The 23117-nt window shown below is 35.4% G+C and overlaps 1 protein-coding gene across 5 annotated transcripts in view; it reads right to left on the bottom strand.

The window, feature by feature from the left end:
* Positions 1-23117, bottom strand: part of celsr1a (cadherin EGF LAG seven-pass G-type receptor 1a) — a 121130-nt gene that overhangs the window by 92519 nt on the left and 5494 nt on the right. The window lies entirely within an intron of this gene.

The following is a 23117-nucleotide window of genomic DNA, read 5'->3' on the forward strand; positions in this document are numbered from 1 at the left end:
TGTGTGGAAAGTGGTAACTGCTAATGCTATGACTAATTAGGTGTGAAAACTTCTATTATGACCACACTTGTACAGACTTTGGTTCATATTTTACATAGTTTCCGAGGCAGACAACAGATATTATGAGAGGAATGAGAGGTATGTAATTGTATATCAAGTCAGTTCTGCAAATAAACCACAAAGAACAAATTATACACAACACAACAAGCCAAAATCACAAGATTCTGCAAGCATACTCATCAACAACACTGAATGTCTCTCATGGCAGCATTACCACTGCTTCTATAATAAAGCAGTCAGCGGTGGACGAAGTACATCATTAAACAGTTTATGGGCGTTGGTTTTTCCCAACAGGCCGAGGGCAACTGAGTAACAGAGAGCTAGTACTGCCTTGTGTGCTCGTAACAGCTATGGAAATGTCTCCACATTGCCTCCTAATTCTCCTGCTTTTTCAAATGTACACAAGTTCCTGCTTTCCCCCAGCAACGCTTTTTTTCTCCTTTTGAAAAGAGCCAACCATCCGGGGGCTGGTAACTAAGCACCCTGTTTATCAGTAACCAGGCTTAACAATGTCCGTAACCAAACACCGCTGTGGCAAGAGCGAGAATGAGAGAGAGAAAGACAGAAAGAGAGAGAGAGAGAGATCTTATGACATTGCAACCGATACACTTGGCACTAAGAGTCATGAGGAGGTACATGGGTGGGTGACTTTGAAGACGAAACTTAACTATCTGTAAGCTACTAGGTCGGAAACGCACTATACGTACATTATACATCAACGCACTTTAAGCGCAATACCAAACTTATGTGCGATTGGGAGTTACAGTAGTGGTAACAATCTTCAATATACTCAAATAGCAGTGCTATTATTATATGCAGTGCTATCAGTGCTATTATTATGTTATTAACATCCAGGTATCTAGCTTATTATTTAGCTAGGTAGCTATAAATAGCTTTAGCTAACTTTCTCAGCAAGATTCTCTTCAAATACAGTTGACGTGTAAGAAAACCTGACAATAGGAGAAAGATGTTAATTTTATGTTAATGTACTATAGCACCCCTTGTGGTAATTCTGAGATTGCAACACATACTTATGTTGCGTTAACTGCCCTCTGACACATTTCCTCTTGGGCCCCGTCCACACGGAGACGCATTTTTTGTGTATACGCACAAATTCTGGCGCCGCCTTTGCGTTTTCGTGTGTACAGCCTATCCGTATATTTTGTGAAACGATGATGTTATCACCCCACGTGTCGACCCTAGTCAGACGCCGCTAACAGCACAAAACAGCAACAACAAAAGCAGACTCTAGATGCTTGTGTTCATGCTGCAGATGCTACTGAGCCAAACTAAAGCATTCATAATAATTATATAATGATAAAGGTTTATGCGCATGCTCCAAGTCTTATTCGCTGCTTTAAGTGTATCTCTGTGGCAGAATTACAGCGCCACATACTGGTCTGGCATGTATACTACATCGTTTTGAGTCGTTTTAGTGGTTTTGTGTGTATGCAGATATTTATTGAGACAATGTGAAAAAAAGATCGGATAGGCTTCGTGTGGACGTAGCCTATGTTCAGTTCACACCAAAATGAATGTTCGGTGTGAATGTTGGGATAAACATTTTAATTTGAATGAACGGCAGCAAATAAGTCTGTTCAGACCGTCACGAACATTCATATGCCATCATTTTTTTAAGGGAAGGGGCTCTAATGTCTTTTGCGGGGTGCAAATAAAACTGGCTAAACAAGAGTCATGCTTTTAGTAATGTGTCTGGAGACGCTGCTGTTATATAAAACTATGACTTGTGGCACTCACAAGCAGACTACTTTGCTAAATGACAGTGATTAACAGAGGAAGAATCTGGACTTCTTTCACTGTGCTCTTGTACTTGGTATTGTTTGATAAACACGAACATGACGAATAAAAAAATCTAAACTTTCTTCTTTATGACGAAATAGAAAGTTGTGCAGCTCTACCCTTGTTTGTGTGTGTGTGTGTGTGTGTGTGTTTACTCAAACATTTTGAACAGCATTTTTTGGGCATTCAATAATTCTCTCAGCATGCCTGTGTTTCAAGAACCGTCAACTGCCAACCCAGAGAGCAATATTAACCATTTAGTTGTTCAAATTGTACATATGATTCTTAAAAAAACTAAATTTGGGCATTCCGTACACAAAAAAAAGCTTTTTACTCAGGTTTTGAAACACAGGACTGCTCAGAGTGTGTGTTATACAGGTTTGGGCCATGTGAGTTTAGCATCTTAGTGACCGCATGGTCACAGTTCACCGGTGCTAACCTCGACTGAATGAGCGGTTAACTCCTGCCCTGCTGTCCTCTCCTCCTTAGGGATCTAATATCTCTCCATACCCTCATTCACAACTCAACCTTATCCGTTTCTTTCTATTTTTATCCCATACAACAGGAATGACTGGATTTCCGCATGAAAATTTATTTGTGGTACTTCAGCTTGTTTTGAAAGACACCTTTGGATGACAGAGTTCACTAAATGTTAGACTTGTTTAGTTGATAAAACTGGAATAGATACATTTATACTTAATATAACCAATAGAACTAAAAACACCCACATGTACACAACTTAACTGATAAACAGACAGATTTAACTAAATATTTATATGGTTGTGCATGGATATCTGTAATATCTTTAAGGCAGGTCAATAATTGGTCATTATAAAATTATTAGCATGCAGCCCAAAAACGACAGTGCTCATCACAACTACTGTCAATGCTACAGTTCAGATCTACTGACAGTCAGCCAATGAACAGCCAATTTTTGTTTGTTTTGTGTAAAAATTAGTTTTAAATGTAAATTTAAGATATTGTAACATATAATAATACAGTATATATAGTTATTTATTTGACTACACAGGTCTCATTTAAAAATTATATTATATATATTATATATGTACATATTATACATATTAGTCGAATTCTTTGAATCGGTGTCTTAAAACAAACCTTCCGAATGAATCAACTTAAATGAACAAAACGTTCCCAAGAACACAGGTCCACATAAATCCTGATGAGTCAAAGAAAGATTTTCTCACAATGAAAAGCCTTTTTTTTTTTTTTTTTTTGAGAACTGTATGGCAACATTTCACTTTAGTGTGATTCAGAGCCAACTCAGAGCAACTGAGCCAAATGACTAAGAGAGCACAGCAGTCACCATGACACTGTCCTGAGAGTGTGTGTGTGAGTGTGGGTGGGTTTGTAAGGAGGATAACAGGATGCTGACACATGCTACATTTAGTTCAGGGAAGAACAACAAAGACAGACAGAGAGAGGGGGGGGGGGGGATTGGCATGCAATGTGTGGTACTTTCATCATGGTAATAATAATAATGCATTTATTCTCGCAGTCAACAATAAAACATTGGGCCATGATGAAATATCTTGGTAGTTGTTCGGTATCCTGCTATATTGTTCCTTTTATTTATTTTTAGTATTTTTATATTGTACATTTTGCATTTATTAGAAATTATTAAATTATATGACCTCTATGAACTATGCACTATAAAACTGAATTAATCGCAGGATCATTTAAAATAAATTTGTGAAAAAATAATGTTGAACAGTTACAATATACACTGCCCGGCCAAAATAAAAAAGTCACTGTTTGGATTTAAATAGGCAAATGATTAAGAGTCTGTGACTGGATCATTATTACAGTGATTATTATGTTTCTAGCATGTTAAATGTTTGGTAACTGTTCTTTTAACCATAATAGACTGAGTGTGTAGCTTTTCATTTCTTAAACAACAATGTAGGAAGACACATTAAAACCGACACACCTCTTAATGAAAATATATGTTGTGATGTTATTTCCATTAAAGGGATAGTTCACCCAAAAATGAAAATAATAACAAATGAATCAGTGTGTCGAATCATGATTCAGATCGCGTGTCAAACTGAAATCACGTGACTTTGGCGCTCCGAACAGCAGATTCGATACACTGATTCATAACGCTCCGAAGCTTCCTGAAGCAGTGTTTTGAAATCGGCCATCACTAAATAAGTCGTTATTTGGGGTTTTTTTTGGCGCACCAAAAATATTCTCGTCGCTTTATGATATTAATATTGAACCACTGTACTCACATGAACTGATTTAAATATGTTTTTAGTACCTTTATGGATCTTGAGTGAGGAAGTGTCATTGCTCCCTATGAAGGCCTCATGGAGCCATCGGATTTCAACTAAAATATCTTAATTTGTATTCTGAAGATTAACGAAGGTTTTACGGGTGTGGAACGGCATGAGGGTGGGTAATAAATTACAGAATTTTCATTTTTGGGTGAACTAACCCTTTAAGAGGTGCATCAATTTTTGGTCAAGATCTTTTATTGACAATGCAAGAGTCCTGCACTCTGTGAAGTCTCCTCCAGCACATTCCAGAGACTTTCAATGAAATTAAGGTCAGGACTCAGAGTCGCCAATTCATGTGTGGAAATGATTCTTCATGCTCTCTCCCAACCATTCTTTCAGTTTTAACCCTAGTGAATCTTGACATTGTCATCCTGGAATATGGTCATGATTTGTCTTCCTAGATGGTTGTTTAAGAAATGAAAAGCTACACACTCCATCTTTAAGGGTTAAAAGAACTGATGTAAAAATTTGCTATGTGCCAATTACCCGTCTACACATCCTCATTCACACCCAGCAAGATCTGATTAAACCGCAGACAACTCCAAGACATCTGATAAACAAGAACATAATGTGAATATTAATACAAAAAAAAAAGGAGTAAGACCAAAGTCCACTGGTCCAATGTGGGTAAATAAGCCCAATATAAACAGAACACCCTCTGTGCAAACAGAGTTTCCTCCGTGGTGTGACACTATGGGTTTAAAACAATGAGTTAATGAAATCCGCAGTGTCCAAAATCACAAATGAAATCTCTTAAATATCTCAATTCTTTCTCCTACACATCAATTAGATTAAATAGAGAACAAAAGAAGTCTCCTGTTTCTCAGCTATTTCTCAGTAGAGCTCAGTAATCTCACCTTTGGGTCAGTCTCAGAATACATGTCAGTATGTCTCAAACTGACTCAAGAATGTCTTAAACTGTGTTCAGATGTGCCAAGATAACTAAAACATGAACATTTTGCTTCAAAATGTTTGTGCCTTTATATATTATTCTTGTGTCTCAACAATGAACTCAATAATTTGAAATTTTTTTAGACAAATCTGAGACATACAGTAGTTGACAGATAACTGAAACAAATGAAAGTCTCCAGAGAAAGAAAGCGCTCATGTAGGGAACATGTTTAGAAAGCCAATGCATCTGTTACATCTGTCGCTGTATAGAAAACTCATTCCTAACATCACAAAGATGACTGGGGGTCTGTTAAACTGCCTTGACTGACCAGACATTGGACACATGCAGAGGCATCTGCTTGTGGTGAAGGGTGGGACAAAGAAAGGACACAGCCATGGCATTTTAAAGAGCAACTGTATACATGACAGTATGCAGAAGCAAAGGTTTAATTTGATTGGTTGTTGTTGAAAAGAAATGCAATTAGTAAGGCAATTTGTTTTATCGTCTCATTTAGAGGCGTGAAATAGATTTGAACTAATCCTTGCTTAGTGTGACGTATGTCCTACAGTGAAACAAAAATAACGGCTTCATTTTACTCACTGGGATTTGATTGGATCATGTATGTTAAGCTATAATATTATTGGTTGATATCATTTTTCCCCGCCCACACAGCCCTGATTACATCAGCAGAAAAGAAAAGTTGTTTAAGGTGGAGAAATATATTACATTTTGATAAAAGATTATGACAACAAACTTTTTTGATAGAAAATAAAGTATATTTAATTTCCTGTTGACTTTAACAGGCATAAAAGACATCTGTCAGTCTAGAGCCCAAAATGCATAGTACACATTAAACCTAACGTTCAACAACAAATGATTAACACAGAGGTGATTCCTTTTAACATACTAAAGGAGAACCTGCAGACAGTCAACAAAACTTCTGACACCCCCTAAGTTCATGGCCAATTTAAATTTACCAAAACCATAGAAACCCTTCCAGGTTGCATGCATTGTCTTGTCAGTCCATTAACAGCTTTGTGAACTGAGACACCCTGACGAGTCCTCAACACCTTGAAAAAGTGTGGACAATGGGCCGGACCCTTACACCAGCTCCAACGACCCACATTCATTCAAGAGAAGCCTTTTGACATGGAACACCCTGTACCTCCCCCTCTCCTTTTTATAAGATTATTTGCATTGAAGAGAAGCCCACAGGACACTTCCGTAACGTGAACACAGAATTGTAAATAAAGAGGTCGGCAATGGTAAAACAGCGCAATCAAGGAGTCATATTTACATATATTATATATATATCTTCCAAGGGGTTTTTTCCCTCCTAGGACTTTTTTCCCAGTGCTAGCACGCTGGGTTTTTCTCCTAGGGGGTTTTTTCCACCCCTGGGAGTCAGCCGACATTGGACAATTACCAATTGTAAAAGCGCTATATAAATAAATTTGACTTGACTTGACTCATAAGGTTCAATTTTCTTAAATTAAGATTTATACATCATCTGAAAGCACTGCAAAAAAAATATTTTCATGATTTATCACATTTTTTGTCAAATCAACTTTTGTTCAGATAACATAATATTTAGAGTTTCTGTTGATTAAACCAATCGCCTTCATTATATTAACTACAATTTTTAATTTCAATGAACTCAATTTTAAAACAACCAGATAACTTCCCTTTTAAGTTAAACCAACAATTATTTTTTTACAGTGAGCTGAATAAGTAAGCTTTCCATTGATGCATGGTTTGTTAGAATAGGACAATATTTGGCCGTGATACAACTATTAAAATATCTGAAAATCTGGAATCTGTGTGCAAAAAAATCAAAATACTGAGAAAATCGCCTTTAAAGAAAGTCCTTAGCAATGCATATCCACTCACAAAAATCAATTTTTGATATATTTACAGTAGGAAATTTACAAAAAATCTTCATGGAACCTGAGCTTTACTTCATATCCTAATTATTTTTGGCATAAAAGAAATATCCATAATTTTGACCCCAACAATGTATTTTTTGGCTATTGCTACAAATATACCTGTGCAACTTATGACTGGTTTTGTGGTCAAGGGTCACAAATACCTTTAAAAATGATCATGCCCCAAATTATCATTACTTTAATGTGAAAAAAAAAAACACATTCTCGTAACTCAGTTTGCCTAAATTGTATTTTGTACAACAAAATACTACCATTATGTAAACACGTCACACTTCAAATAATATAATAAAAGCTTTCCAAATATTTTTTTTTTTTGATATTACTATGATATTTTTCACAGTAGAGTAATGAGAATTAAGGGTTAAATTTATTTGTGATGAATACAACCTTCTCGAAGTTTTAAAAATGCTAAATTTTACATATATATATATATATATATATATATATATATATATATATATATATATATATATATATATATATGAAGAGTTTGGTTCCAATACGCTATAAATCCATTTTGATTAATTTGAGTAAAAAGGTGTTTTCTTTACCAAGAAATTGGCAAAATGAAAACCACTCTTTTCTGTTTCAAACTTTCACATAGCATCTTTTGGTTATAAAAACATTAAAAATTCAAATCTAGATTTTGATTTTCAAAGGTTTATTATAAAAATTTATTATTTTTTCCCCAAAATGCAATAAATGCATGACACGTTTTTTGTTTTTTTCAAAATGCACTTAATCCATCAATATAAAAGTTATTTTTCATATTGAAAGTAAGTTAATTCACATATATGACAGCCTCTGAACTTTGTCAATACTAATCGTATGTACATGCATTTGACTAAAAATACATTCATTCGTCGCTCCCAAAATGAATTCAACGAGTCATCTTGTTAATCTTATAAATGAATTATGTCTCTGTTTGTCATTACCGATCAAGGCGTATCTGGCGTCACCGCATGGTTAAAATAAACAGTTCAGTTTAGGGAGCGTGATAGAAGTTTGATGCTGTCGTGAAACAAGCAACAGCCGGCATTTTTCCTCCTCCCGACTCGAGTGCCTCGCCTTCTTAATCTCCTCACGTAAATGATTTCGATGGCTTGCGTTTCTTCCCCACCGCAGAAAGCACCACAGGTTCAGCAATGTTCATCGAAATTATTCATTTTTCTGTTTTTGTTGATCACAAAGTACAAAGTAGATAAAGGATGCGGGGTGTATTCAGAGCGCCGCCATTACTGTTTACAGTGCATGGAATGGTGCGCTGTGATTGGTTGAGCGGATATATCGCGTTCTGCAGAGAAGGGAGACTGGCGTTTGTCGCGTTTTGGAAAGAAAGGGAGAAAACATGACAGAATAACACAACGGATATCGCATTTTGCGCAAAATTAATAAATGACTTTTCAATACCGACCAGATACAATACTGATTTTGGCGGAAACTCAAATTTTTTGAAAATGGCGTTTATCGCGTTTTGGAACCAAACTCTTCATATATATATAATATATATATATATATATATATATATATATATATATATATATATATATATATATATACATACTACTTTACTTCTGAAATTTTAGGTATAATATGACCTGGATAATTTCTTAACACAAAATCTTTTTAACTACGTTTATGATTAACATAGCTATAATATTTCTATTCATTTTATTTGTTTTGTCATTTTATCTTTAGTTTTTAATTCATTAATTTAAATTAATTAATTTATTTATTTTAAATAAATGATTTTATTGTCATTTTAGTTTTTAGCATCATTTTTCGGTTTTATATTCTGACCAGTGAACCAAATTGAGATGCATTTTATGTATGAAAGTTGCCCTGAAATTAAAATGTATTATTATTATTATTGAATGGTTTTTGTGAGAATCACCCAGACATAATTAAACGAAATTACATTAAACGAAAGACATTACTTTTAGGGTCAAAGCTGCCATCATAAGGAAAACATTTTACGTGTGAATGAGTTTTTCTTTTCATCAAATACGATTTCTGCACTTTTTTGAGTAAACAGCCTGTGTGTGTGTGTGTGTGTGTGTGTGTGTGTGTGTGTGTGTGTGTGTGTGTGTGTGTGTGTGTGTGTGTGTGCGTGCTTTTGTTTATATTACATTGTGGGGACCAAATGTCCCCATGATGTAATATAAACCTGAGTTCACCTACATCGTGGGGACCAGCCAGCGGTCCCCACAATGTAAATGGGTTTATAAATCATATAGAATGAGTTTTTGTGAAAAAGTAAAAGTTTGCACAGTTTCCTGTGAGGGTTAGGTTTAGGGGTAGGGGCAGGGTAGGGGGATAGAATGTACAGTTTGTTCAGTGTAAAATGCATTGAAGTCTATGGAAAGTCCCCACAATTCACAAAAACAAACATGTGTGTGTGTGTGCGTGTATGTGTGTGTGTTCTGAAAACACAGATGACCTCTCTGAAGCACTTGAGTGTCAGTATTGATAAGACTCTACACGGGCACTACAGTCATTAAACTGAACTGGTCAGGCCAGATGTGACCTCTCTGACCTTTTTAAGTAAATGTCATTGAGCAAAACAGAGGTTATTGCCCATGATCTGTTTTACCCCAAACCCCCAGAGCAGACCAAAAGCATAAATCACATATATAAAAACTAGGAAACAAGCAAAGATCAAAGATCTTCAGTATGCAGGACGTCCTATTATAACACATCCATCTGACTACAATAAACATTCATGAGCACACCTGTTTATCTCAACAAATATGTCACAATAAGTTAAATTATTTGCAAAAAGAAATGCATAAGGCTCAGAAATGCTTATTACAGTCAACTAATAATTTTGTTTTTTTTTAAATTAATAACTAAAAATGGGATAAGTAAATTTATAAACAAATGAACTATATTGTTTATTTATTTTATTTTGTTTGTCTTTTCAATATAATGAAAATTAAGAAAAATGGCATCTTTCAGTTCTCCTGCAGTGACCCCTGCTTACTAAACCAGATTATCATTAGGGAAGAGAGATAAATAAAATACCAGGCCTGGCCAAGGTTAAAGTGGTGCACAGATCATTTTTCCAAATAACACGGATTACGGACTGAACAGAGAATAGCATTGTGTGAGAATATCTGCCTCCATCCCGAAACAGAACCTGCTTTAATGTAAATGTCATTTGAGAGGGCGACTTCATGTTTAGTAGTGAACATTCAAGTAGAGAAGAGCTTTGTTTTCAAGCGTCGTTGTGAGGTGCGAAAGGCCGTGAACGAAATGGTTATATTGGCTGTATAATCAGGGGGAGGTGAAACCATCCCCCTGAAAGAGGTGACTGTGTTTCTAAAATGGTGGCTTGACACCTACTCTAAACGACAAGACAAATTCAATATATATAGGTTTGCTAAGCTTAGCCTGAAGGTTCGAAAAAGTACAAAGTGCATCTCAAAACGAAGACTAAAATGCAAATCACCCTGCAGGCCTCTCCTGACTTTGGTTAACCTACAACTTTTACTCGTTAGTGGCTAAAATGTCATTTCAAGAATTTCCATGCCATCTTGCTCAGATACTGCCTTAAAGGGATAGTTCACCCAAAAATTTAAATTTTGTAATTATTTACCCACCCTCAAGATCCAAACCTGTATGAATTTCATTGTTCTATGGAACAGAAAAGAAGATATTTTGAGGAATGTTGATAACCAGACAGTTGACGGTAGCCAATGACTTCCTTAGAAGGAAAAAATATTATTGAAGTAATATTATTGAAGTCATGACTGCAGTGGCTACCGTAAACTGTCTGATTACCAATATTCTTCAAAATATCTTCTTGTGGTAGACAACATTTAATTTGACATGGACAAAAACAAGGCTGTGAAAAAAAGGTAAATGTACTGTCCGTTCATTGGTCATCGGTCATTGACAAATAAGGTTTTTAAAAGTGTAAATAAACAAAAACATATAATTAATTTTGAAGTTTTATTAAGTGTTAACAATGAGATTATGTGGTTTTTATAATCAATTAACACTGCTTTTGTAATTTTTTACAAGATGGACAACATTTGTCACAAAAAAGTCATTCGGTTTAACCAAAATTTCGGTTTTACCGAATGACACTTTTACTTATACCGAATGACAATATTTTCAAACAATTTTAATAGGCTGATATCTTGCTAACTAGCTAGCAAAACGCCAATCAAACATTTTATATTTAGTATAAGTTTTTAAAATATTACATTTTCCATGTTTTATAACGGTTGTACCGAATGACCTGATGTTTCGGGACATGCGCGTGAGCAAGTTAAAACGTTACTTTTTCAAATAGTTAAAAGAGAGTTAGTTACTTTGCTTCATGACCATGTGGTCCTTTGCAGGTGTCTAAATCATGTCACATGATATTGACCGCATGACTTGATCCATGGTCCCTTTATATCGGTTACTCTGAATGACATCAATGAGATTCATTTTTCCGAACATTGTCGATATATGATGTTATAAAATTATGCCAGAATAAAAAATATATACATTTATTACATTTTAAGATATTTTAATCACAAATTAAATGGCTGTATTGGCCTTTGAACGGTTAAACCAAATGACCTTTTGACACTTCGAAATCTTTAAAATACCTTTATATGTAGCAAAATATAATCAAATCCTTTTGGGTTCAATAAAAGAGATCTAGTTGTACAACCTTGCATACTTTAAATGTCATATCTTTGTTTTTTATTATTATTAAGGCCTTTGGACAAAAAAATGACCCGTCACTTCATTGACCCATTTCTTGGTATGTATTTTCAGAATTGACAAAAATACTCAGACAGTATAATATATTGGTTCCACTGTCCAAAATTAACTTTTTAGCCTACAAGCCAATTTTTAGCAACCAGTCATATTTTAACACTCTGATCAAGTTTAAAAATTAACTGTTATTTTAAAGAACTAAAATTGTATTATTATTTATGAAATAGAATTACTTATGATAATTTTCTATTTGTACTAAACCCATTTTAAGCAAAATGATAATTTTTAAAAAAAAATATTAAAATGATGATTATTTTTAGAAAATATACCTAGAGTGGTTTTAATTTCGAACTCTAATTTCTTCTCATTCATGAAACATGAGCAGAACGAATTTGTGTAGCTAAATCATTTGTGAAAAGCCTTTAATACTGCATTGAAATCAATTATTTCTGCTTGTGTTTCATGAATGCGGGCTACGTCTGGTGATTTTTGTTTGACAACGTATGTTTATCAGAGCAATGTAATATTACCCACAATGCACAGCTTAAAAAGTATTGGACGGCCGCCAAAGTATCACATTTCTCGAAGTCTTTGCCCAAAAAATGACAAAACATCTCAACAGTAAGAACACGTCGCTCAAACTGTTGATTCGAACAGCAAAGTTTGCTACCAAATACATGCTTCCATTATATAGTGGCATTGTCATACATCGGTATTAACAATCCGATTGAATTACAGGCCAGCCATTGTAGAAAAGCATGTGCTAGTTCATGCATGCTGACTGAAAACAGGAAAGTCTTTGAAAGTAAAAAGAACTTTAATTTCCCTCATAATCCCTAAATGCTGTGCATGGATGGCCTTTGGAGTATATTTCTACAAACGTAGAGTCGGTCACCGTTGGACACATGTAATGTCACACTTTTTGGCCGTTGGCTGAAATAGATGCTTTTCTAGCTCCTTAGTGTTAAGGACAAAGGCATCTTTTATGTGCGGCAGAATAGGGTCGGGATAGAGCGGAAAGTGTGTCGTGTTACACGCGAACAGGTTCCCCTTCCGACTTCCAGCCGGGGAATCACAGATCTGGATTGCGTCTGATCCTTCGGACTAAATCTAACCCCTGAGAATGGGACCTCCACTTCACCCGAGCTCACAGGTCAGGCCTAGTCGGTTAAAAAACGCACCTTGATGACTACCCAACCTGTCCGGACTTCCCAACCAGCGATCTGTCTGAACAAACAGCCATTTAATCCTGGGCGAGAGTTCGCAGGGTTCTTAAAGAGGCTTAGAATGCCTACAAAGAGGCGGAAAGTTTATATATCATTCTTTATTGAACGCCGCCATTCAGTGATTCTTTGTAGGATTTCCTGTCAAGAGTGCTTTGGATTTCTGTTGAGTTTGAGGAAGTTGCTTTTAAGATTATGTAAAGACTAATCATTTTCTGAATCATCTTCACAGAAGGTATTCAAAGACTGTAGAACATCATCAAACATCTGTGACATTTCTAGAGACCACAGGTGGAGTTAATGTGTGTGTGGTTAAGATCTCAGTAGTATTGCCTAAGGGAGATGCCGTCTTCAGACAAGTACTCAGAAGGCGTTTCTTGAAAAAGAAGGCCTGTAATTTATGTTCCAAGTTGCCTCCACTGCACCGGTCAAGCTAGATGCGAGGCGTAGCTCCATAAGTTTTACAGGAAAATCCACTCAATTAAAGGAACTTTTTAGGTTCAAATCAAATTAAACTCTTTAAAATATATATACGACATAGAGACAGTAATGTCTCATCAATTTGTTAAAATTTTTTATGAAAATTACTAATGTTCTTACAACGGAAGTCTAAACTCTCACTGTACTGGAAAAAATGTCTTAGTCCCACTTTATATTAGGTGTTTATAAATGTATACTTACATAAAAAATGCTTAATACAATGTACTTACCGTGTTCATGTTTTTTTTTTTTTATAAAATATCCATTGAATCAAAATATTAATTTAAAAGTTAACACATAGTTAAAGGCACTCAATATAATGTGGGTACTAAATGGGTTGTGTATAAGGGTTAAGGTTAGGTTTAGGGGTAGGTTCAGGGTTAGTACCTTGTTATTACTCAGTTATTGCAATTATTATAATAAGTACATAGTATGTACATGGGGAACAGGACTGTAAAATAAAGTCCTACCACTAAATATTAAAATAAAATGAAACTACTTTGCATTCTGTAATGTGAAAAGTGGATCACATACCATTGTTTTCCAGCAAAAGTGTGATTATGAATCTTTAGACTTTTAATTACATTTGTTTAATTTCTGTCTGTAAACAAAATGACCAACACATTTTGTAAAGTATACCTAAAATTTCATTAAAATAATGTTAATATAATGCATTGCTAAATATAATAAAATATTTAAAAAATATAAAAGTAAAAATATAAGCAGGGCAATTAAAAATCAAAATGACCAGCCTGACTGACTTGATGAGCCCTAGCAAGTATAGCAAGATGCAAACATTATACATTTCAAACTGAGATTAGAATAATAAAGTCACTCTGATAACAGATTACTCTTAATTGTAATGTCAAAACATGCATTTTCTGTAAAGCTGCTTCGAAACTAAATGTATTGTGAAAAGTGAAACTTATTAATCTTGTCTTTAAGAGTTATATTTAATCTTTCACTACTGTTATGTTCATGTGAAACCGGTAAAAGCCAGTATGATTCGTATGCACAATATGTGTAAGGATACCAAATGGGACATAACTACCCGCAAAGTGCTGTTTACATTGAGCAAACTCCACCCAAAAGAAATGCGTTGGTAGTTCATATCCAGAAAAGTTTCAGCTCAGAACAGTAGCTCCACTGCTATAGAAAGAAACGATTTAAGCTCTTCAGCAAAAACATGGGCAGCATATTTCTGATTTAAGCCCCTTGGAATGACTTACACTTCCATAGTAAACTTCCATTGTAAGTTACTGTAAACAGACTTTTTGTTTCTTTTGACAATCGGAGCGAGTTGAAATTGTTTTCAGTAGCAGAGCACAGATTATTCCTTTACAACAAAAATTAAAAGACGACCGATATTCATTATCACAAAAATTCCCAGCAGTCAAGGGCAAATGAGGCCTGAAAACATTACAGTGTAAACAAAACCATATAATTAGCTTACAAAGGCTCTTCTTAAAACACAATACTGAGCCATATTTTCATGTAAACTACCCTCGGATGACCCAAACCTGGAGCCGTTATTGTGTGCCCCTCTTGGCGCTGGTTTGAGACCTCATCACTGTCTCTGTCTTCTCTCTCCACCTTCAAATGAGTTTGCAAGATTAAACATGAATCAAATTCCTTTCCTGCTCATTTAACAGAGATGCAGACAGCTCGCACTGTTATTTTAGCTTAATTAATGTTCAGGTTTCCCGGTCTCGGGCTGTATTCTGCTATCAGAGTGCAGGAATGTGAGGAGGAGGATTTCTGATCTTCATCTCTCTTACATAAAACAAGGTTGAAGACTTTTAGAAACATGAACAAATTCTAAAGAAACCTGCGGTTAACCAAAATTGCTAGTATCAGGTACATAGAGGCCATTTGCCTGCCTGTTAATAAGGGCAATGTTCAAGAGAAACTTAAAAAAAAAAAGATGGGTTTAAGAGAACAGTGCTGACACAGTTTGCCTCAGTAATCTAATAACAGTTTTAACATACACTAGAGACAGATGTAGCATTGCAAGTAAAGTGAAAAGTTTCAGTAAAACTTACTTTGTTTAAACTACACAGACCTTGAGTCTTTTTGTTATGTCTACTCAACTTCAGCAATGAAACTGGGTGTTCGCATTTGGAGAAAAGAACATCCAACACAGTCTCATGGCTATTAACTCTTTTACATTTTGGCGATTTAGAGGCAAAATCGTACAATTTCATTCATACATTTTCATAAGATCAGAACACCCTACACAGCAAAATCCCCAGAGTTAAATCAACTCTGCTTAGAGTACATATGGTCCCTCTCTAAATAGTGTTAAAGTAACACTGAAGCAGAGTTAAAGTCAGTTGAAGTTCTTGTGTTTCTCTTTTCTTCAGTGATTCTGCTTGTTAACAGCAGGTGTTCATCACTAATCCTCAATCATCATTAATCAATTAATCTCTTAATTATCTTATTAACATTAACTCTGCTTCAGTGTTACTTTATTTAGAGAGGGACCATATGTGCTCTAAGCAGAGTTGATTTAAGACTAGGGATTTAGCTGTGTACTGAGGGTTAGGGAATAGACCTTCATGTTTAGATATTTTCTAAAATGTGTGTTTTCATGTGACTCACATCGTACAAAGTCTTACTAATTCTCCACCAATTCGCCAAAACATGAGACTGAGTTGAAACATCAAAGACACTGGGTGGAGAAACAGTGATATTAATATCATTAACTAAATGAAAACATTATCGTTGATTGATTTTTTTTTTTTTTTTTAATTATTGTTATTTTCACAATTTCTATTAAAAAACATTAAAAATTATGTCTGATTTGTTGGAATTTTGAGAAAAATCCATTTAAAGTTTGTGAAGGATCCAAAACAAAATCACCTAGCAACCATACCTTAAAATCCCTGTTAATAACACTTAATTTGGCACACACTTCATCAAAACCAAATATCTATAGGAAAATATATATATTACTTTTTTTTCAATATTTAACTTCAATATTTTGAAGTACTGTAATTTGTTTATATGTGAATAAAGGGATTGCGTGCTGCCTGAGGCGTCTTTCTGTGCGCACTAAGGATCTGTCAGTCGTTTTGTTTATATCAGCATGAGTGTAAAAAGCACATTTCATTGGTTCAGACTCATTCCATCAAAAATTCGCTATGAATATTCACAAACTTGGAATGCTGCACTTTAAAACGATACCAAACTTGTACTAATGATGAAGTTGCTGAGAGGAAGTGCCAGTCGTCGAGAAGCGAGCAGAGAAAAACGGCATTTTTCAAGGACAAAGGAAAGGTACTCCTCTCAGAAAACATACAAATAATGATATAATTGCTATTTAATTTCTTTAATTTGAAGCATCTAGATCGCTATATGTGGGCTTAATGAAATTTTTTGAAAACCTCAAATTTGACAAAAATATATATATATATATATATATATTACTAATATTACTGGGGAAAAAAAACGAAAATAAAATGTATTTCCACGACTTCAAAACTAAACTGCAACAAAAATGGCCTAAAAATTAATTAATTACTTTTTTTTATACCTTATAAATCTTGACAATATTACTGTCTGCAATAAAGGTGATAAATCTAACGCTTTAAACATTTTTTCAAATGATACCAGTTAGCACAACATTGGCAGCCCTAAAATATTAAAGCTAAAATAAAAACCAAATACACTAAAACTAGAAAACTGAAGAAAAAATAAATAAAATATGTTTAATTAAAATTTGAAAATATAGCAACCCAACCCTGAACATCTTTAGCATAGCTATACTGTAAAAACTAATGCAACCACATAGCAACACAAACAGCTTAGCATATTGCGGTGGTGAGTTTTGCATGTGAAAGCATCACTCGTGCCTTCTTCATAAAAAAATAAAAACATATCTAAACATTATTTCATAACACTTTCTATTACTACTTCAGGCTCATTTATGAATGCTAAGTGGGATTTGTCCTTATAAACAAAGTATGTTTGACAGAGTGACACCCACAGCATGTCTGTGACCTCAGAGGTCAGAAGGTCATGTGTAGATGAGGCAGAAGGACAGTCACACCTGGAGTGGAGATGTCCTCTGTTGATGACATGTAGATGACAGGGGACAGGCAGTGCAGTGCTCAGGGCACTTCTACAGTGATTAAAGTCTCTGTCTGTCTCTCTTACAGCTGCTGTGTGCATGTCAGAGAGCAGATTTGAGGACACAGCTGGCCAGCCCTACTCTGACCCCGTCTGCTCACACAACACATACATGAACCACACAGAAACAGCTTTTCCAACTTAAGCCAGTTCACGTTAACTCACGTTGACTTTTTTTCGGCCACTTAACATACCAGCTTTATGAATTAGTTCAAAGGGTTTTACATTTAGCCTACATATCGCAGCACACCATTCATAACAGTCATTGCAAACAAATTACTCAGCTCATTACCCCATTTACTCACAGGTAGGCCTGAAGGGATTCGACAGCTGCAGAATTCCATAGAAAGCCCTGCCGACTTCCATCATTCATAGAGTTCTACTTGCACAGCCTCATGTGTTTTCATTGCAAAAGACACACTGAATTTAATAAATTTAAAAAAAAAATACAGATACAGTTGCCTTCTTTATAATTATATGAAATATGTTCAATCTTTTACATAAATACAGTATCTCCCAGAAGTGAGTACACCCCTCACATTTTTGTAAATATTTTATTATATCTTTTCATGTGACAACACTGAAGAAATGACACTTTGCTACAATGTAAAGTAGTGAGTGTACAGTTTGTATAACAGTGTAAATTTGCTGTCCTCTCAAAATAACTCAACACACAGCCATTAATGTCTAAACCGCTGGCCACAAAAGTGAGTACACCACTAAGTGAAAATATCCAAATTGGGCCCAATTAGCCATTTTCTCTCTGTCACAGTGTTACAAGGTCTAAGGTGTGAATGGGGAGCAGGTGTGTTAAATTTGGTGTTATCGCTCTCATTCTCTCATACTGGTCACTGGAAGTTCAACATGGCACCTCATGGCAAAGAACTCTCTGAGGATCTGAAAAAAAGAATTGTTGCTCTACATAAAGATGACATAGGCTAGAAAAAGATTGCCAAGGCCCTGAAACACACATTAATGGCTGTGTGTTGAGTTATTTTGAGGGGAAAGCAAATTTACACTGTTATACAAGCTGTACACTCACTACTTTACATTGTAGCAAAGTGTCATTTCTTCAGTGTTGTCACATGAAAAGATATAATAAAATATTTACAAAAATGTAAGGGGTGTACTCACTTCTGGGAGATACTGTATATTGATCAGTTAATAAATTAATAACAGTCTTCAACTACATATTTTGATTAAATAATGTTGATTACGCATTTTTTAAAAGATTACATCATATTCATAACCTGTTACAATTAGCCCCGACCTCACAGCCAAGATAAAATCATACACAGTAGCTATTAGTAACATTTTTATTAATGTTTGTTTGTTTAAATTTAAACTCTAGAGGTATATATATACACATTTAAAAGATGCTGAGACAGCAATAAATACACAAATAAAATACTAGGGCAAAAATATTTTTTTATATATTTTTAAAATATTATTATTTTTAATTTTAAGTTTATAATTTAAAATTTTAAAAACTTTCCTCTTGCAGCTCAACTTCATCTATTTTACTGTTTATATTGGCTTTGCAGAATTTCACAGATTTTCTTTTGAAAATAATGTAAATAAGAGGGGGGGGGGGTGTTTACACAACACCATTAACAACTAAAAATGTAAAACTTTTTTTGGCCGTTCATTTACACAATGCGTTTTAGGGGCCTGAAAACGTTTTTGAAGAGGGTTTTTTAAAATGCAAGTTTTTGAAAATGATACCGTTACCATCTCCTTGTTAGTTACAAAAACGTGAATTTGTAAAAACAGTGTGCGTGTGTATAGAGGGTATGCACGTGACGTCACAGCCGACCGTTACGACTGCGGTCACGTCCACTGAGTGGCAAAAGACTGAGCGGCAGCATTGGTTTTCAGCGTAAATGTCGCGAAAAACACACAAAACACATCCAAAACGGGAAAGAGCTTTGTGATTGACTGTACAAATAGCTTTGACACAAACCCTGTATATTCAAAGACCGCCGAAAGCTACAGAAAAAAAGAAGCAAATGGATCACTGCAATTCACAGAAACAACTTGACTCCAGCAGATAAGCATGGATTTAATCATTTTGTGTCAAATTGTTGGATTTTGAGGTAAAATCATACCGTACATATTGTATTGTTATATATTATGTTGACAACTCATCAATTAAATATTTTCCATCTTATATTCTGCATAATTGGATGTTTTTAAATAAACAACACTGACAAAAACTATACTATAAAACTATATATGTTTTAGGGCTGGACAATATGACGATGTAAAATTGATATAAGTGATTATGCGGATTTAAACCTACCTATATTGTAGTTATAAAATATTCACAGGCAGATTTGCTTTATGTATTTCCCCACCGTCGAAATCAGGCGCATATAAATGTCAGGAAACACAACTCCTGGCTGCATGCAATATCCATGGATTAGGTTTATTTGACAAGTTGTAAGGAACACATTCAATTCCAACCTTTAGTGTGTAATTGGTCAGTTTTACTCGCATTTTCGCAGTTTCCTCTATTAAATCCAGTCACGCAGCAGCTTCTTTTGCCACTCAGTCCAGCTGAGGGAGCGCGCTTTCGGCGGGAAAGTGACGTCGATGCACACGTGTTCAGTCTATAGTCGCATTGTGTTTCATTAAAAAGTGACATCGCCAACTACTGGCCTGGCACGAATAATACAGCATTTTTAGTAATTTTCGCATATCCGTGTGAACAGGAATTGTTTTGACAATCTGCACGTGAAAAATGCGAAGGAAAACTTTTCAATTTTCAGTACATCGTTGTCGTGTAAACGTACTCTAAGACAGTTTATTTGAGATCATTTTACAAGAAAAAACTATTTCAGTCTTTCTACTTCAGAATTTCATGTTTAATTCAATGTGTTCCTTGCCATTTCTTTGTAATTATTTATAAAAATCAACTAACAATTTCTAAGTAAAAATCTTACACCATTGTTTTTTCAATGGTTTTTCAATTTTTACAAACCTCAACCATCAAATTACAAGAATTTTTTTTGTAGTATATGAAGCTAAGTGTTCAAGTCCTAACTGAAATACAAGTTCAGAGAGTTTGGCAATGCAATGTAGAATAGTCAAGGTATGCGAGTCCCGCAGCGCTGAGTGGGCTACAGTAAACTACATGAGGCGCAGACGCAGTGGCCCACAGGCAGAAGCTCACCCCACTAAAAGGGTCTGCGTGTATCGGCAGGCTCCGCTCACTGACTGCAGGGGGAAGAGAGGAAGAAACTGGCTAGAAGTGATAAATTACCTCCCCTCCTCTCTTTGGATGTGACATGGATAATCGAAAGATAAAGACATCAAAAAAGTTGGGAAATTCAGTTTCACCAGTACAAATGACGGCTGGCTCCATCTATCTTGAGGCTGCGACAGATGGCTTATCACCCATATTGATCCAGTGAAACAAAGCACAAAGGTGCAGGGCTAAAAAAAAGTGGCATAATTTTGCAGAGGACACCCCTCAAATCGGGAAAAGCCTTGTTGAATGTTAACAGACACAGATAAGAAAGATTAGGTTACTGTTCAAACACACAGCCCTCACTCCGTTGTGTTTGCTGTGCAAACTGCCGTTGTTTTAGGCTAGAATGGCCCTTGTTTTGACTAGAATGTTAACTTGCTTTTATCAGGGACATATCTGGGACTTCTTGTGTGTCCCCAAGTGCTTGGATAAATAATTAAAACTTAAGTCGATAAGGAAAACACCTGTTCAGGAGAGAACGATAACAGTGTCTGTCTTCAGAGTGTTCCATTTGTGAAACAATCTTAAAATGAGTCGTGTGGAAACACTTAAAGTAACTACATTAGGTTAAACCAACAAAAGTCATTTTTTGAGGGTCAGATAAGGTAGAAAATTATGCAAATTGAACATTTAAATTTTTCACAGTGTAAAATATATAAAAATGTGGTAAAAACTATATTTTTACATTTTGTGAAGACCGTGTGAGAGATGTTTGCCCATGCAAAACTCACTAGCATGATTCTAGGGCTCAGTGGGGGGTTGCTAGGGCACTGCTATGCATTTGTTTTGACTGGTTTTTAACTTGTTGCTATGCGGTTACTAGGGTGTTCTGGGAGGTTGCTTTCTGCTTCAAGTCAAAAGAGCCCATCCCCAAGTCTCTATATTTTGATCCCTAAGATATGCCTTGGGTTCCTTGGGTTATGTATGCCTTTTTTATTGTTTGCCAGGACAAAATGATACATTTGATTAGTTAAAAGTAAAATCAGTGTTTACTACTTAGGCTTAGTGGTGTAAATAAAACCCTAACCTTAAAGGCCTAACCTTAAACACTAAACTTTAGTTCACCAAAAATGAAACCCTTACCCTCATGTTGTTCCAAACCCCAAAAGACTTAAAATAATCTTCAAAACACATATTAAGAATTTTTTTGTGAAACCTGAGAGATTTCTGTCCCCTCTATGCTAATCACATAAGCGATCGTATCTCCTCACAAGACCACTCCATTCACATGGCTTCATTTTATGACAAACTTATGACCTTTTTGGATCTTCTAAATTTTGGTTACCTGGACTTTCAATGGATGAACAGAAACCTCTCAGGTTTCATTAAAAATATCTTTTTAGAAAAAATACCTTCTTTCCAAAGTGCTTGCGCTCCCGTGGCATCTGTCGTTGCTATGTAACCATGAACTGTGCTCTCCATGAGGAGTAGGAAGTTTCAGCAAAAGATAAATTGATTTCTAGCCCTTGCATTAGCTTTACTACTAGATATATTTATGGAGATGAGATGTAAAAACCACCCTGTACAGCTATGATAAGCTGTTTGGCTGAGCTTTCGATGTTTTGTTACGGAAAGGCTGAAGCTGATAGGTTGGTTCTTGTCACATGACCTGCGGTGCGCTTGCAGCATTCTGAAAAGTTGAGAATTTTTCAGCTCGATGCGCCTGGAAAACGCAACTCATTTCCATTCTGAGCACGCCTGCCGCGCGGCTACATTTGAAATAACTGACTTGCGCGTGAAAAAGACACGATATGTGAAGGTTTCGAAGACTGACCAAAGTCTTATGGGTTTGGAACGACATGAGAGTGAGTAAATGATAACAGGATTTTAATTTTTGGGTGAACTAACCCTTTAAAGTTTGACCAATAGCAAACAGTAACAAATTTCTAAACTGATATATCTGAAGATAGCAAATAATAGATGGAAATACATAATTGAACTAAATTATTTCTGTCCAAGATGTCTCCTTTAAGCTCTTCTAAAACTTAAACATCGCATGATCGAAAAACATTTGCTACATTTCTGAAGATGGCTGAATTTGAGACACTTATAGACCAAAGTAGACGTTAAAATCTAGCTAAGAGCTCTGTCACATGTTTTCCCTTAAGGGCCGTTTCCTTTCCCCTGGGCTGGAGGTGAAGAGGTCACATAAGTAGTGTTAATGGTTACCTAACATCTGACATGTGGGTATGTCCAAGGAATAAAATGCATTAGTTTATTAGACAAGAGAGAAAGAGATCTGTGTGGGATTTGAGGGGGTAAAAGAGGGCGGGAACTGCGATGAAAACCGATGTGTCTTTGTCATGAATG

The sequence above is a fragment of the Chanodichthys erythropterus genome, chromosome 8 (genome assembly GCF_024489055.1).
Source record: "Chanodichthys erythropterus isolate Z2021 chromosome 8, ASM2448905v1, whole genome shotgun sequence".
In the NCBI taxonomy this organism is placed as follows: domain Eukaryota; kingdom Metazoa; phylum Chordata; class Actinopteri; order Cypriniformes; family Xenocyprididae; genus Chanodichthys; species Chanodichthys erythropterus.